Raw genomic sequence first — 18,210 nt, forward strand, 5'->3', positions numbered from 1 at the left:
CATTAGCTGCCTGTTGTGGCTCTGAAGGTGCAGAAACTCTGCACAGCAGTTTTATTGTGTCCTAAAGGGTGCTGACATGTCTAACGCTACTTGATGGTGTGTTTTAAAGGGTTTCTAAAGTGATGTTGTAATTTATAGTTCCCCTAGAAAATAATTTTAAATCTATAACAGCTTTTTATATAGCTCATTTGAAATGTTTCCAGATGCTTTAATTAACAATCATCTTTAAAGTTCATTGACTTGTCATTCTCCTTGTGTCACACAGTAAGGAATTGATAATTCTGTATTCTGTGAGGTAGTGATCAAGCTCTTTTGTTTCTTCCTTTTGACATGTATATTTGATTGTCCAATCTCCATTTGTTATAAAGACATCCTATATTCACATGTCTGAAAATTGTGAATTTTAGATTTTATTGCTCAGGGTATAAGCATATTTTCTGTCACTCAGTAAAGAGACCATTACCAGTATTGGGGACTTTGTGTGTTAAGAAGTGCGAAGAATAGTAACAGCATCTGGACCTACGTGTTATGCATTACATTGTATTCTCCCATCAGTCTCCAGATTGTGCATCACCAGCATCTTAGAGGAAAGAGGAAGAAGTACTTTGTTTGACTATTATTATTTCTGGGGTGGCATCATGAGAGATTCAAATTTGTGAACATCAATAGAGCTGATCCAGATAAGACAAAAATAAGAGCATCTCATTTGCCGGCAGTTCTAAGGACCAAAGAAAATGACCAATGCTCAGGTGATTCTGACGTATTTTATCCTTTTCTGTATGTCCTACTGGAATTGTAGGAGCCTGTGTATTATTGATTCAGTTCATTGGAAAAGTGGAAATTTGAAATAGAAGTTAGAGATGAACTTTTATTCTGATTTCAACATTGGGCTGGAGAAGATTACGAATATATTGATCATAGGGATAACACTAAACTATTGACATTGAGCATAATATGTCGCTAAGGATTTTTGGATGATGGTATCTTTCAACTCATAATTCATTATTCTATGGCCAACCCATGAGAATCATTCAAATTAAATGCTATGCCTTGTTTTCAGTGAGAAATAAGATCATGTCTTTTGGAGAGTTCAGTATTCCATGGGATTTTTGTCTGGGTTTCTTTAATGTTTCTTTCTGAAGGTGATGTGTTATGTAATTTCCCAAATATCAACATTCTCTTTAATGCATCTAAAATGGGCCTTGTAGCAATAGTGGTTTAAAAATGGTTGACAGTTTCTAACATCCTCTAACTATAGATGTAGGAGAGGGAATCAACCATCAGCATCAGCTCTGATTCCGATATGAGAGAGCTTAAACATACCTGTCCCCTTCAATGGCTTTCCAGTTCTGACAGCAGTTATCTCTACCTTAGTTTTCTCCTTCTAAGTTTCAGAATTCTTTCCAGTGGCCATATACCAATTATAGTATGGAGTCATAGGTTCAAGTTTTTTAAACAACAGAATGTAACTTGGTATCAGAATCAATGTGCTACACATTGGGATTCCTACTAAGGAAACATGGAGGCAAAATTTGCTCTTGTTCAGGGCAGGCCTGTTTTCTCTTTCTGCTATCAGACATTTTCCCTTCTAAAGATAGGCTCATTTCTTACTTCCATCTGTATAGGCTCCTCTCAGCTCCTTGAGGATATCTTCCTCTTGATCTTGCCTTCTATCTTGGCTGAAATGCGCCTGCCCCACTATCTTGGCTGAAATGCCCTTTATGGACCTGTCACCATTGGCTCTGTTGCTGTGTCTTTTCTGCCATGGTCATTATCTCCATTGGTACAGCTCTTGACACATGAATAGTACAGTTCATTTTGCAGGAACATCAGACCAGTCCCTATGAGGTAGAGGTTTAAGCTGTTCTGTGATTTGCTATGCAGTATCTCACAAAAGTAAATAGCTATCAAGTAAATAACTCTTCAGGTTTTGGAAACTGGTGAGTGCCAAATCCATAGTTCATGTATCAGTCTGGAGGGTTCTCCTCATTAATGTGTTTGTAAATGGTGATGAACCAGATCCTCAGATAGACAATAGTTCACTGTCTCACAAGTTGAAGTTGTTGAATCTGGTCATATAAGTTAGGGGATGGCAAGGAACCCAAATGGGAAAGTCACACATTGTTGGCTTATAGTGGTGGAAACTCTCAAATCAGGTCACACATGTGGCCCCTCAATTGCAGGGATGTGAAGGAAATGGTTAATGTATTTCTGGAATTTGTCAAATCCCCAAACCATGGGTTCATTCTGAACTATGTGCATAAAATTGCAGATGGCTTTGACAGCACCAAACAAAGTGGCACATAAGAACATGGCAATGACAGTAACAACACCAACAAGCTAACAAACAAGTCACTGACATACAAAATTTAAAAGGAGAAAAAGACAATAAATTAATAGATAGATAGATAAATAAACAAATAAATAAATAAATAAAATCCAGGGGGGGAAAAAGCGTGGTAATAGTTTAAGATCTGTTTGTTGACCTCCAAGGGTGTTTTCCAGATGAGTCTGATGGGGTGCAATGTCCTGGCCCCAAAGTCCATCCTTTATACTCCCTCGGGACCTCCTTGCTCTGCTTCCCCCACTGCTACATTGCACGCCCCCAGTGTTTTGCCTCAGTGTGGTGGGGTCAGCTCAGTCATATATCCCACACTATGTCTCCAGTGTTGTCCTGTGTAGGGCCATGTGTCAGTGCAGGATGTCGCATCTCACAATGGGGCCAGCTATATGATCCTCTCTGTACATTGGGCCCTCCGAGCCGGGCTATCTTCCTCTGAGCTTGGTGGGCCCAGGTCTGCTCCACTCCATTCTTCCTCCTTCCTTTGCTTCAGCTTCCTTATGGGTGTGGTCAGTTCCTTTCCCACACTAGATGATCTATTTTCATTTTCTGTGGCACTCCCTTCCATGATGGGGGTCAGGCTGATTCTGGTTAGGGCCGGCATAGGGGTGTTTTTGTGGATTCCTCTGTGCGTTACATTGCCCTCCTGGTTTGGCGTGTCATGGTGGGGTCTGTATGCATTTTCTAGTTCTGTGGGGACACAACCAATACTCTCCCCCTGGGTGAGTTAGTGCCCTGTTTCCCCTGTGCCATGAACTCAGTTTCTCCCCACTCCAATTCTCCCTTCCCTTATTTATGTTGGATTCTAATGTACCTCCCTAGGTGTGGCCTGCTCTCAATCCAACTATCAATGCTTCCACCTGTTTATTGCGAGATAAGCGTTTATTCTTCTATTCCTGGCATTCTAATTGTACTTACCTCAGGGAACTCATGTTATACCTGGCCTTTTGAATTTGGCTTAACTCGCTTAATATGATTCCTTGAAGCTCTTCCCATGAAACGACATGTTTCACGTGATCTTCCGTGCTTTTCAGTGCTGCACAGTACTCCATTGTGTGTATGTGCCAGAGTTTACTAATCCATTCATCTATCGATGGAAACTCAGGCTGTTTCCAAGAGTTTGAGATTGTGAATTGTGCCATAATAAACACGGAAGCACAGATGACTGGTCGTGTTTTATTTGTTGTTTCCACTGGGTATATGTCCAGTAGAGGGATGACTGGGTCATAAGGTAGATCAATTTCCATTTTCTTTAAGTATCTCCAGATCGCTTTCCACAGTGCCTGTACAAATCTACACAACCACCAGCAGTGGAGGAGGGTTCCTACTTCACCACAGCCCCTCCAACACTTGTTGCTCTCTGATTTGGGATAGCCTCAGGGGTGTTAGGGGGTATCTCATGGTTGTTTTGATATGCATTTCTCTTATGGCTAATGACCTGGAACAATTTCTCATATTCTTATTGGCCATATGGGTCTTCTCCATAGTGAAAGTTCATTTCAGTTCTTTGGCCCATTTCCTTAGGGGGTTAACTGTTTTCCTCTTTTTGCAGGTCATGATGGTGTTGTAGATTTTATAAATGAGCCCTTTGTCTGGTGTGTCATTACTAAAAATCCTCGCCTAGTCTGTGGGTTGTCTTGTCACCCTCTTGGTGAAGTCTTTCGAAGTGCCCAGGTACTTTATTCTTATTAAATCCCATTTGTTGATTTCCAGTTCACCTGTGTGTGTACCCTTCTCTATTGCAGTGAGCCTATGAGTTCCCTGGGTCAGTTCTCTGAGTTTACTCCCAATTTCTTCCTTGATGGTCCTTATGGTTTGGAGTTTAACTTCTAGGTCTGTGATCCACCTTGAGTTTATTCTTGTGCATGAGGTGAGGTAAACATCTTGCTTCATCTTTCTACATGTAGAAATCCATTGTTCCCAGCACCACTTGTTAAAAAGGGCATTGCTTCCCACTTGATGGTTTGGAGATCCTTATCGAAGGTCAGTTGTCTATATGCTGATGGTTTTAGTTTTGGGGTATCTATTCTTTTCCACTGGTCTGAGTGTCTCTCATTGTGCCATTACCATGCTATTTGACCACTGTAGCTGTGTAATAGGCATTAAAATTGGGTAAGGCAAGTCCTCCAACTGTGTCCTTCTTGAGGAGTTCTCGGCTAATTCTGGGTTTCTTCCCTCTCCATATGAAAATGGTGGTCAATTTGTCCATTTCTTTGAAGAAGATTGATGATATTTGCAATTGTATAGCATTGAACTTGTAAAGTGATTTAGGTAGGACTGTCATCTTTATTATGTTATGCCTTCCAATCCAAGAGCAGGAGATGTTATTCCATTTGTGGAGGTCGATTTTGGTTTCCTGTAGTAGGGTCCTATAGTTTTCCTTAATTAGGTCTTTAGCATTTTTTGTTATATTGCTGCGTATTTCAGTTTGCTCTTAACTACTGTAAAGGGTACTCCGTTCTTAATCCCCTCTTCCAAGGTTCTGTCTGATGTGTATAGAAAACCTGCCGACTTCTGTTTATTGATCTTCCATATTCCTCTATCGCTGTAAGTACTCCAGCTGTCGAGCTTTTGGGGTTTTCAATGTACAGGATCATGTTGTCTGCAAATAGCAATAGTTTCACCTCCTCCTCCCACATTTGGATACCTTAAATGTCCTTCCGCTGTCTTATGGTTTTAGCCAGAACCTCCAGAACAATATTGAATAGAAGTGGGGACAGGAGGTATCCTTGTCTTGTGCCCTTTTTCAGTGGGATTGTTTTTGTCTTTTCTCCATTGACTATGATGTTGGCTGTTGGCCTTTCATAGATAGCTTGTAACAGCTAGAAGAATATACTTTCCAAACCTATCTCAATGAGTGTCTTAATTACGAATGGGTGTTTGATGTCAAATATTTGTCTATGTCTATGGCTATTACCATATGGTTTTTATCCTTGTTCTTCTCAATGTGGTGTATAATATTGATGGATGTTCAACCATCCCTGCATCCCTCGGATGAATCCTCCCTGGTCATAGTGGATGATATGTTTTATATACTTTTGTGTTCTATTGGCCAAAATTTTGTTAAGGATTTTTGCATCTATGTTCATTAGAGATAGATATTGGTCAGTAATTCTCTATACCTGTGGCATCTTTGGCCTGTTTGGGTATCAAAGTAATGCTTGCTTCGTAAAATGAGTTTGGGAGTTTGCCATCCTCTTCTATGATATGGAATACTTTGTGGAGGACCGGTGTCAACTCTTCCCTGAATGCTTGGTAGAATTCTGCGGTGAAGCCATCTGGCCCTGAAGCTTTTTTTGTTGGTAGGTTCTTGATGACCCTATTCCTTCCTTCACTATGGTTTGTTGAGATTCTTGATCTCGGAAATAATCTAGGGACAGACTGTTTTTCCAAATATTTATCCATGTCTTCCATGTTTCTGAATACATTAGAGTACAAACCTTCATAGTACTTTGTGATTATCCTTTTAATCTCATTGGGATCTGTTGTTATTGCCCTTTCATCCCTCATCCTGGCTATTGATGTTTCCTCCTTTCTATCCTTGGTAAGCTTTGCCAGAGGACTGTCAATTTTGTTAATTATTTCATAGAACCAGCTCTTAGCTGCATTTATCTTTTGCATTGTTCTCTTGTCTTCCCACTGGTTTAACTCCTCCCCGATTTTCATTATTTCTTTTCTCTTGCTATTGGAGGGGTTGTTCTGCTGACTCTGTTCTAGTTGTTGGAGGTTTTGTGTTACCGTATCTGTCATGTGCATATCCTTTTTTCATATATGCATTTCATGATATCAAGCTACCTCTGCTAACTGCCTTCGGAGTGTCCTATATGTTTTGATATGTTGTGTTCTTGTTCTCGTAGTTTCTAGAAACTTCCTAATATCCTCTCTAATCTGGACCTGTACCCATTCATGTCACAGGAGATCATGTTTCATTCTCCAATTGGTTGCCCTTGCTTTTCTGGACGTCCTCTTGTTAATCTCCAGTTTTATGGCAAGGTGATATGAGAAGGATGTCTGATAATATCTGTGTTTGAATTTACTCAGGCTGGACTTGTGTCCCAGCATGTGGTCTATTCTTGTAAAAGATCCATGTGAACGCTTTTGCATTTGCATGAAAAGCTTTATAAATGTCTATCAGGCCCTGTTGCCTAATTACATTGTTTAGCTCTATCGCCTCTTTACTGAGCTTTTTCCCAGTGATCTGTTTTTATCTGATAGTGGAGTGTTATGGTCACCTACTTTGATTGTTGAGTATGTGATTTCTTTTTTCATCTTTTTAATAGTTTGACAAAATTTGCCACACCATTATTAGGAGCATAAATATTCAATATGCTAAGTGCTTCTTGGTTTACTTAACCTTTGAGCATTAGGTAATGCCCCTCTTTGTTTCTTTTTATGGTTTGGATCTTGAAGTCCATTTTGTCAGAGATTAAAATAGCCACCCCTGCCTTTTTTTGAGTTACCATTGGATTGGTAAACTCTCTGCAAGCCCTCTATTCTTAGCATATTCATGGCTGTGCCTTAAGATGTGTCTCTTGCAGGCAGCAGACTGATGGATTATGTTTTGTGAATGAGTCCTCAAGTCTTTTTCTTTTAATGGACCGGTGGAGTCCATTGGAATGCAGAGTTATTATCACTATCTGTGGATTCATAGTTGTCATATCCTGTTTTGTGTTTTGGATAACTTCATATCAGTGTACTGTGTTTGAGTGGAGAGTTTCTATCTTGTCTTCTTTTCCATCTACGACCCTGTTGTCCAGGTAATTGTTGCTGGTATGTTGGCTTCTAGATGGAGATGGGCTATATGGTGGTCTCCTGTTAGTTCTTGGTGGAGATTGATCCTCTGGTCATTGTGAATCAGCCAGTATCTTCTGCAGGGTCGGGTGTCTTGAAGCATATCCTTTGAGTCTTTCCTCGTCCTCGAAGACCCTTATCTCAGCATCTACCTTAATGGATAACTTGGTAGCGTACAGGATTCTTTTTTTTCTTTCAGCTTTTGGGAGATGTTGCTCTATTCTCTCCTCCTCTTCATGATATCTGCTGATAGGTCTAAGCATATTCTTATCTGCGCTCCTTTGTATGTGACTGTCTTCCTTTCTCTTGCTACTCTTAAAATTTTCTTTTCCCTCTAAATTGGATACTTTTACTATTCTATGTCTTGGTGTGTTCTTCTTGGGGTCTAATCTAGCTGGCGTCCTTTCTGCTTCTAAGGAGTGCCTGCTTTTCCTTGTTAGGGTGGGAAAGTTTTCTTCCAGAAATTCCTTTACTATCTTGGCTGTTGACTTGTGTGTTGTATTGTTCTCTAGTAGACCAATTATTTGAATATTATTCCTCTTCATCTGTAATTGATTTCAGGTTATCTTCTGCTTGTTTAATTTTCCTGTCTTTCTCACTTGCTTAGGTCTGTTTGGGTGTCCTCAAGATCACTGATATCGTTCTCTGCCTCCTCAAGCCCAATCTTAATTCAGTGACTTTGTGTGTGGCTTCTCCTACCTCCTTTGTTAGCTCCTGTAGTTCCCTTTGGTGGGTTTATTTCATCCCCTCTATTATGGACTTCAACTTCTCTATTATTGTATACTTATTCTGGGTTGCTTCCCTCAGTTCCTGTAGTATTGCCAGCAGACGGCTGAAGATTTCCTTCTGGGGAAGATCTGTATCTGTTTATTCTATGAGAGACGTTAGCTCTGCTACTATGTTTTCTCTTTCTGCTGGGAGTGATGTAGTCTGTTGATTTTTCCTCGACCCTATCTTAGGCCCCCATATTTCTGGGAGGTCAGGGGGCCCTTATCTGTGTTATTGTTAAGAATTCTTTCAGGCGATGCCTATGACCTGTTCTAAAGATGGGTTAGACTGCTGTGTAGGCAGAATTCCCAGAAGGCTTAGTGACCAGCAATGGTGAGATGTTTCAGCGACTGGAGTGGAGGCTGAAGCCTCAGTGAGTGCCCCCGGGCTGCTTTGACCTTTTCTGTCAGGATACCCTTAATAACCCCCCCCTTTTTAGTAATAAAAATGGAAAAGTTAAAATTAAAAAAATAATTTTTTAAAAAATTGGGAGAAAAAATAGAGAAAGACAGAAGGAGAAGCTATAAAAGAGGAGATAAGAAGTGATAAGTGAAAGTGGAAGGAGCAAAAAAAGATAGAAAACCTATAGAAAAGGGACAGAAGAGAAGTAATAGTAATAATGAAAAGGAGGAAGAAAAAGAGAGAAAACAAAGAAAGAAAAAAGAAGAAAACAAGCATGAGATAAAAGATGTATATATATATATATTTAAATTCCCCCATTCTTTTCCCTCTAAGTTAGAAATGCCTTATAGAAGGCGGAGGTGGGCCAGTCCTCACTACCACAGGACATGTTGCTGATCTGGGCTCTGGAGCAGGGCTATATGAGTGAAAAATGCTCCTCCGATCAACCAGCACTCCCAGGTCCCTGCAGTCCTGTAGAGTTAAGCCTGTGGGCAGAGGCTACCAAGGCGGGAGAAGCCCCAGAGGGGTAAGCTTCCTGCACTGGCAGGAAAAGACTGGGGCCACAAGGGGTGCTGAGGGAGGCAAAGGCCTCAGTGCTTGCCTCCTGTACCAGCTGGAAAGGGCTGGGGTAGGCTTAGAAGCTGGTACTGGGGTTCCCGCAGTGCACTGCACTGGTGAAAGCCAGCTGGAGCATACAAACAGTACCGGTGGGGACCGCAGAGCCACGACCTCGGCTCCTTGCAGGCAGGGAGCAGCGCAGGCTCCTTAGCGTCGTGTTCTGAGCTGGATCAGACCGAGGTGAGTCTGCCCTCCACCCTGGGAGGAACGCACCAGAACAGGCTCAGTACTCAGCCACAGGCTGCTGGAAACCGCGCAGCACACCGGGGAAGGCAAAGCTGCTCCAGCAGGGCCACAAAGCCCTTTTGCTCGCGTTCCTAACTGGCAGGAGTGCCCACTGTTACGCCCAGGGATGTCAATGCTGGAAGGAACGCCCCGAGGCAGGAGGCTTTAGCGCTCCCCGGGCTGCGGGCACTGGGCTCTGTGGTGGTGCAAGTCAGCCTGCAGTAGCTCCTGCGTAAATGCAGCATCAGGGACAGAAGCGGTTTGGGCTCCGGGTGAAGGCCCTTGCTGTTGGGAAGTGAAGCGGGAGCTAGGCTGACGGAAGGTGTGTGTGGGGGTGGGGGGTGGGTTGGGGGTCAGGCATACGAGGTGGCAGTGGAGAGGTCCCATGCACCAATAGGGGTGGATGGTCCCCCGTGGGGGTTGCCCAGGCAGCCACTAGTAGCCTGTAGACCAATTACCCAGGCCTTGGTTGAATGGAGTGAGGGATGCGGCCCAAGTGCAGATCCGTGCCATCTGGGGAGAGGGGAACCACAGGAAAGGGAAGATTCTCTCCAAGTGGGGTCCCTCGAGTGGGCAGTTGCTGTAGGGGGTCCCACCACCACTGTGCCTGTTTCGGCAGAGCAGTCAAGCAACTCGGAGCACGGGGTCCCAGTCTGGGGATGGAGTGGGACTATAGCTAGACGGAGCTGCGGTGGTGGGAGCTTAATGACATGATATTTCCCACAAATCGGATCCTGGATTACTGAGGCCCTGGCTCAGGACTAATGTATGGGGTGGGGTGCTGTCCCGGGGGATATTTCACTCATCAGACTCCTTCCACTCGGCTACCTGGACAGCAAACCCGCCTTGTTTGAAAGTACTCTCAGAGTATGCTGGTCTCCTGATCCGCCATCTTCCCAGAAGTCCTTGGTTAAATTTTCAATACATATATAGTTTTAATTATTCTATTGTGAGTCTTACAGATATCATAACATTCCATAGTTCTATCACATGAAACACTATTAAACAATTGCTACCACAATGTTTCCAAACATTTTCTTTATTTTAGAACTCCTTGATATCAGCTCCCTTTTATTCCCTCTCTTCAATCTCTTTATTGTGGAAAACAGAACCTTCATAAAAGTGTAAGCAGCCTCTTCTCTATACTTCTGACCAGCAGGGCTTAGAAGACAAGGGCTAATGCTAGAGGAAATTGTCCAGAGTCCAGAGGATATAGATAAAGGTGATAACACACAATCCTCCAGGTACAAAGAGTTTTCTCTACACTGCTTTCCGTTAGATGAAAGTATAAAGCTGTCTCCTAAAGGCATCCAACTTTTGCTACTCATCTAAAAGATGCCTAGCTTTAAGAGCAATAAGGTTCTCTTTGTTGCTATCAAGGAGTCAACTATTCCTTTGTCTCTTACAAGCCTTCTGGATGGGTCCTAAGAGACAGTTGTGTAACTGAGGGGCAGAAATAAAAAGGGAGAGAAAAGTATTTCTGCGGTCACCTCATCCATGATGTCAGGTCTGAGCTGGATAGAGAGAATATATACACTCACCAATTTATATTAACTCCGGGCATGCAAACCCATCCCCACCCCACAACACACACACACACACACACACACACACACACACACACACACACACACACACACAGACACCTACCTACATAATGAGGTGGGAAGTTTCTTTACGCTGGAGGTCCCTTAGTTCATTGGTTGAGTAACTTAACACCAGTGCTGAGGGCAGTTAGAGGGGAGTAACTTGTCCCCTGACTGGGAATATAATATGAGTGTGTCTGCTTCTATACATAAAGCTGGTGGCTGTTAGAGATTAGCCATGTGCTCCTATGAGGTATCATTAAGGTATCACTACAATGGGAGGATATTGTGGGGATGATGGGGATGAATTTTCATTAGGACCATATGACTGGGACTCTTCTCTAACATACAAATATGAAGGCCTCCCTCCACCCAGAATACTGGCCTTGCAGGCTTCTTTAATGCAGACAATAGAGAATTCATCTACAAATGCTCTCTTCCTGGTCCTCAATTTCACAGCTTGATACTTATCATGAAGTGTTTTAAAACGTTCAGGGTGTCCCAGATTCACACTTTGCCCATTCTGTTATGTATTTGGCTGCTAGAGACTTGCATGTCTCACTCCTATATAAACACTGCTAAATGACGTTGATCACTCATCAGCATTACAGATCAGACTGCTATACTCTATTTTTTGCTCTCTGCTTTATCTTCCTAAATGTCACATGCTACTTCTATGAACCCATTTAACTGTGAGGCTGGATCTGCTTTAAGAGTTGGTACAAAAATTTTAATAACACTTGTAGTCATTGTTCTTACTTGCAGGCATGTGAAAATTAACCCACCCATGGCAACATTGTAATTCAGGAAGGATCTTGCAATGTACTTGTTTTTGATGATGAGCATGACACCAATCTTAATGAATTTGTCAGTCTCAGTCTTATAAACCACTTAAATCTAAAAATAACTAGTGCTTAAAGTACAATAATACATACAATATCAGTTTTTAAACATATCATTTTGACAACTTGCCATTTTTCTTGATAGTGCTTCATATATTCTGTCTTCCAATTATTAGTACATGTTTGTAGGCAGCTATATTTTCTCCTGTCATGTCACACAGTGAAGGTCCCCAAAGGATTACTCCATCCACATCATTACTGTTGACTGTACTTTGAGAACTTAGTACTTATAAAGTGTTATTTAAGTGCAATTAAACCTGAGGGGCTCATGTTCTAGAAGTTAATCACCAGTTCTTCCTCCTAGTCTGTATTTCTGGAATTTCTACTTAGACCTGTGCACCATGTGTGATCCTGATGATATTTTAAATACTGGTGGCATTGTTTTCTATGTCACAGCAATCTGGACACCCCCACAGGGAAACACTGGAAGAGGAGTTTTGTAAGATAGACTGTAGGCTTTCCATAAGTCTCATATATACCTGTAAAATTGTGTTCTCCGAAGTTGAACATTCTGCATTTTTCACATTTCCAGTTTGTCTAGTACTTAGTTGTCTTTCAGTAAAGATTGATGGAATGAATACATCTGATCTCAAGCAACTGAAATTAGCAGGCCTTACCACCCTTGTGTGTCTGTGTTTTGCTTGTATTTATATTCTTTTTATATTTTCACGGTCCTATTAAGCAACTACCAAAGTTGTGTTCATTCATTATTTTCACACTCAAACTGATTTCTATAGTAACCGTGTTTACCATTTGGATTGTTTACACAATTCTAAAATAAAGAAGTCAGTTGTTTTCAATGGAGACGAGAAAACTTTTCTCGATATTCAACAGGAACCATTTTATACTGAAATGAAATTTCCTGATTGTGAAAAATCCAGTAGTATGAAGTCACAATGCATTCAGCATCAGGAATCTGACAAAACTGAGAAACCACGCATAGGTGATAAATGTGGGAGAACCTTCTTCAAGGAGTCTTTCCTCTGTGAGCACCACTTCAGTCATATTCTAGATAAGACTTATGAATGCATTCAGGGTGGGCAAGGGTTCGACAAAGCATTCAAACTCACTGTACATTATCAAATAGCACATAAAGGACAAAACCCATACACAGGGTTGGAATATGGCAAAGCTTACCACAGTAATACATATTGCGAGGAACATCAGAAAACTCATGTGGTAGGTACCCCCTGTGTATGCAGTGAATGTGGGGAAGGATTTAACAGGAACAGTGATCTCACTGCTCATCAGCAAACTCCTACTGGAGAGAAACCCTATGTATGTCATGATTGTGGCAAAGGTTTCATTCAGATAGCACATCTCAAAATTCATCTACGAAGTCATACTGGAGAAACTCCTTATGCATGCAGTGAGTGTGGTAAAGCTTTCAGTCAGAAGCAATGCCTAACATCACATCAGACATTTCACACAGGAAAGAAACCGCATATATGTGGTGAGTGTGGAAACACCTTTATCAGGAAGACCAACCTTACTGTTCATCAGCGAACTCATACGGGAGAGAAACCCTATGTATGTGGTGAATGTGGAAAAGCTTATACCTGGAAGAATGTTTTCACTGTTCATCAGTGAACTCATACTGGAAAGAAACCCCATGTGTGTGGTGAATGTGGAAAAACCTTTATCTGGAAGAAGAACCTCAGTGATCATCAATGAATGCCTACTGGAAAAAAACCTAATATATGCGATGAATATGGTAAAGCTTTCAGTCAGAAATAATATCTTACAACACATCAGACATTTCTTTTTTTAAAACAATTTATTAGGGGCTCATACAACTCTTATCACAGTCCATACATATACATACACCAATTGTATAAAGCACATCTGTACATTCTTTGCCCCAATCATTCTCAAAGCATTTGCTCTTCACTTAAGCCTTTTGGATAAGGTCCTCTTTTTTTCCCTCCCTCCCCGCTCCCTCCACCCTCATGTGCCCTTGGTAATTTATACATCGTTATTTTGTCATATCTTGCCCTATCCGGAATCTCCCTTCCCCCCGTTCTCTGCCGTCCCTCTCCCAGGGAGGAGGTCACATGTGGATCCTTGTAATCAGTTCCCCCTTTCCAACCCACTCACCCTCCACTCTCCCAGCATCGTCCCTCACGCCCTTGGTCCTGAAGGTATCATCCACCCTGGATTCCCTGTACCTCCAACCCTCATATGTACCAGTGTACAGCCTCTGTCCTATCCAGCCCTGCAAGGTAGAATTCGGATCATGGTAGTTGGGGGGAGGAAGCATCCAGGATCTGGGGGAAAGCTGTGTTTTTCATCGGTACTACCTCGCACCCTAATTAACCCATCTCCTCTCCTAAACCCTTCTGTGAGGGGATCTCCATTGGCCAACACTTGGGCCTTGGGTCTCCACTCTGCACTTCCCCCCTTCAGTCAATATGGTATACACACACACACACACACACACACACACACATATACATACATACACACACATATATATACACACATATATTTTTTTTATTTTTTGCATGATGCCTTATACCTGGTCCCTTTGGCACCTCGTGATCGCACTGGCCAGTGTGCTTCTTCCATGTGGACTTTGTTGCTTCTGAGCTAGATGGCCGCTTGTTTATCTTCAAGCCTTTAAGAACCCAGTCACTATCTCTTTTGATAGCCGGGCACCATCAGCTTTCTTCACCACATTTACTTGTTCACCCACTTTGGCACCAGCCATTGTGTCGGGAGAGTGAGCATCATAGAGTTCTAATTTAATAAAAGAAAGTATTCATGCATTGAGGGAGTGTTTGAGTAGAAGCTCAAGATCCTTCCGCCACCTTAATACTTAACCTATAAATATAGACACGTAGATCTATTTCCCCATCCTCCTGTATATATTTGCAAGTACATGTCTTTGTCTAGACCTCCATGAATGCCCTTTGACTCCTAGCTCTTTCCTCCATCTCCCTTGACTTGCCTCCTGCCCTACTACCATGCTTCGTCGCCACCTGGGCGAGAGTATACCTCTTCTCTAAGCAACCTTACCCTTGATCATTTCCCACCATGCCTGCCATTCCCCCCTCTCTACCATTTTGGGTCCCATGTTGTTCCCTTGTCCCTGTGTTTGTTAACCCCACTTCCTTACCCCCCTACCCCGCCACCCCAAATCCCCCCGGAACTGTCGGTCCCGTTTTTTTTCGTCCAGATAGTTCTTCAACCCTGTCCTATTCAGACAGACCTGTGGAGACACTAACATGCATGAAAACAAGACAGAGGAATACAAAGCAACAGTATACAACCAGACAACAAAACAACAAAAACAAACCACAGACAAAGAACAAAACAAAACACTTCACAAAAGAAAGGCTTGTAGTTAGTTCAGAGATCATTTGCTGGCCCTTAGGAGCGTTTTCCAGTCCAGTCTGTTGGGGCAGCACACCCTGGTCCCAAAGTCCACTTTCAGCATTCCCTGGGGACCTTGCCACTCCATTCCCTTGCTGTTCCGCTGCAGTCCCCCAGTGCTTTGCCTCGGTGTGGTGGGATCAGGTCTGGTGTAATTCTCACACGGTGTCTCCGGTGCTGTCCCCTGTATCGCCCTTAGTCACTGAGTGGCATCATTTCTCATAGTGGGGCCAGCCATGTTGTTCTCTCTGTGGACTGGCTGCTCTACTCAGGAACATCCTCCTCATGGCCTGGTGGGCCAGGCTGTGTTCCACTCTCTCCTCCTGCCCCTTCATCTGCTCCCATGTGCTCTGATCAGATATGTCCATCTCCCAGAGCTGCAGAGTCAATGTAGTCCTTTGGAACAAATTCTTTTCGGGGGAGGGCAGGAATCCACTTCATTTATGGTGCTGGGGCCAGCTTCCCAGATGTCTCCACTGGTTTCCTAATCCACGCCTGGATATTGCATTCACACCTTGCGGCACTTGGTTGAAGTCTGGTCCCACTTTCCCTGTGGAGATATAAACAATACCCTCCCCTTGGGTGGATTAGTGCCCCATGCCCCCACTACCTTTTTCTTCCTTATATTCATCCTTTTGTTTTCCTTTCCCCCCTCCTCCACCATGGTCTACCATGTGCATGCCTGGTTTTGGTCTGGTCTCTACCATACTACACAGTCTTTGCCTCAAAAATGTTTGTATACAGTAGCTTTTTCCCCTATGCCACTTTTGCTTTTTAAAAAAATTTTTTATTCTTACCTCAGCGGGCTTATGTTGTACTTAAAAAAAAAACTACAGGTATCAGCCTCCTACCACCTCCCCCTCCCTGATTGCTTAATCAAAAGAGTTAACAGAAAATTCACCTTTGAATATCCCCATATTTCTTATTCATAAAATCAAAACATGATTGAGTGATTATAAAAGGAGAAAAAGTAAAACTTAAGCACATATGGGTGTTTTTAGGTATGTATTATTTAGTTTGTTTCAAACTAGCAACCATCTTTAGGCACAAGGATTTATAATTCACCGTAGTCCAAGTACATGGGACATAGAAAAAACATTCAGATGTATTGAAAATGACATGCTATGTGGGTTTTTGGTTAAGACCAACAACAGCAAATTAGAATAATAAATTCTATCTTGACAAAGAGTTTAGATAATTTTCAGATACATGAATACTTACCTGGCAGGGGAGATACCATGATCACGAAGGTGGTTTTCCCAGGGCGAGGCTTATCCATTACACTCCGGATGTGCTGACCCTTGCGATTTCCCCAAATGTGGGAAACTCGACTGCATAATTTGTGGTAGTGGGGGACTGCGATCACGCTCTCCCCTGTTATTAAAAAAAAGAAAAGAAAAAAAAGTTCAGATACATGATCTCTGTATTAGCATTATCTGCATGGACTGCGTTTAGAAGAAACACATCATTAGAAAGATCTAGTATCTTTATTTTTAAAGTTATATGTTTTATTCCTGAATTACGAAGTAACATTGGTCAAAGATACAAAATGTTCTTCGTTCTCAGAGTCCTGCTGCTATTGTCATTGGAAACAGCTCTTTAAACGATTCTTACTAGATTTTAGATTGACCAATAAGCCCCAAAACTATTGTGCCCTCCACTTGCATTGCTGGTGGAACTTTCAGCAAACTATCCTCGTCAGGCTTCTTTCAAGGTGTTTGATGTGGTTTTCTGCCACTGTATCCCTGGGGAATAAATATCAGCCTATGAAATCAGTAAGGTTAATATAGAAAGGAAAGAAACACAGGATAAATAAAACACTATTTAAAAGTCAAACAAAACTTTAATAACGTGTTATATAGTCATGACACTTAAAGCAACCTGGTACAATGGTATATATGAATAGCAGTGGATTAGAATTGATAACCTAGATATACAACCAGGTACGTATAGACAACCTAATCTTTGATAAAGGACTAAAACACATTAAGTGGAGAGGAGATATCCTTTTCAACAAATGATGTTGGAAAAATTGGATTTCCACCTGCAAAAGAATGGAATAAAGTCCATACCTCATGCCACATACAAAAATGAACGCATGATAAATCCAATACCTACATATAAACCCTAGACCATACATCCAGACAATAAAAATTTAGGGACAAATTTGAGGGCAGTTATACAAGATATAAACACACTATGGCCATAATAAAAATATTCACATTATAGAAGACAAAATAAAGAACTGGGAGCTACTAAAAATACATTAATGCACATCAAAAGCCTTCTTCTATAAATCCCTGAGGACCAATAATGAGAGTAGCCATACCAGGAGGGGAAGGGGATGGTGGAGTAGAAAGGGGGAATCGAACACAATGATCTACATATAATCCTCTCCCTGGGGGTCGGACAACAGAAAAGTGGGTGAAGGGAGACATCTGGCAGTTTAAGATATGACAAAACAAGAATAACCTATAAATTATCAAGGGTTCGTGAGGGAGGGACAGTGAAATAGAGGAAAATGAGATGATAACAAGGGCTCAAGTAGAAAGAAATGTTTTGAGAATGATGATGGCAACAAATGTACAAATGTGCTTCACACAATGATGTATAGATTGGGATAAGAGTTGTACGAGCCCACAATAATATGACTAAAAAAACCAAAACAACTTCACAAAGAACACTAGGATACAGTTAATTCACACTTCCTAACTTGTGTATGTCTGCATGAATGCCTGATTGCAAGTCTCACTCTCTATTATTTCATTCTAGTCCATTAGGCTAAATAACCGCTTCTTGACTTTTTATAATAAAGCTTACATTTTAAATATATTTAAGAATGAAATATAAGAGAATCATAGAATAATTAATGCTTTTGGTATTGTTCTTTGACAGGTGTGGCTTTGACGGGTGACCAGCTATTCCTCACCTCTCTTGACTTTCATTATAACTAAGAATTTCCCCTGTGTGACTGATTTTTAGTGGAATTTTCTCAAAGAACAGGTCCAGTCAATCCCGAAGGATCTAGGTTGCTGACTCCTACCTTTGAGTGACTCATGGTCTCAAGTCTAACATTTCCACATAAAAGAGCTTGTTCCCCTTTAATACAGAAAAGAGTGACTTCTACTCACATTGGTAGAGTCATGGTGAACTACAACCCAGAAAAGCAGGGAATAGACTTCCAGCAAGATGGCGATGGTGT

General features: G+C 41.8%; 1 non-coding gene across 1 annotated transcript; it reads left to right on the plus strand.

Annotated features, from left to right (window-relative positions):
- The first annotated feature begins 16,221 nt into the window (after positions 1 to 16,221).
- LOC142428278 (U1 spliceosomal RNA) lies at positions 16,222 to 16,385 on the plus strand. Its single transcript, XR_012780204.1, has one exon. It is a non-coding gene; the product is annotated as a U1 spliceosomal RNA (small nuclear RNA).
- The last annotated feature ends 1,825 nt before the right edge of the window (positions 16,386 to 18,210 follow it).

Source organism: Tenrec ecaudatus, chromosome 15, assembly GCF_050624435.1.
Source record: "Tenrec ecaudatus isolate mTenEca1 chromosome 15, mTenEca1.hap1, whole genome shotgun sequence".
Classification (NCBI taxonomy): domain Eukaryota; kingdom Metazoa; phylum Chordata; class Mammalia; order Afrosoricida; family Tenrecidae; genus Tenrec; species Tenrec ecaudatus.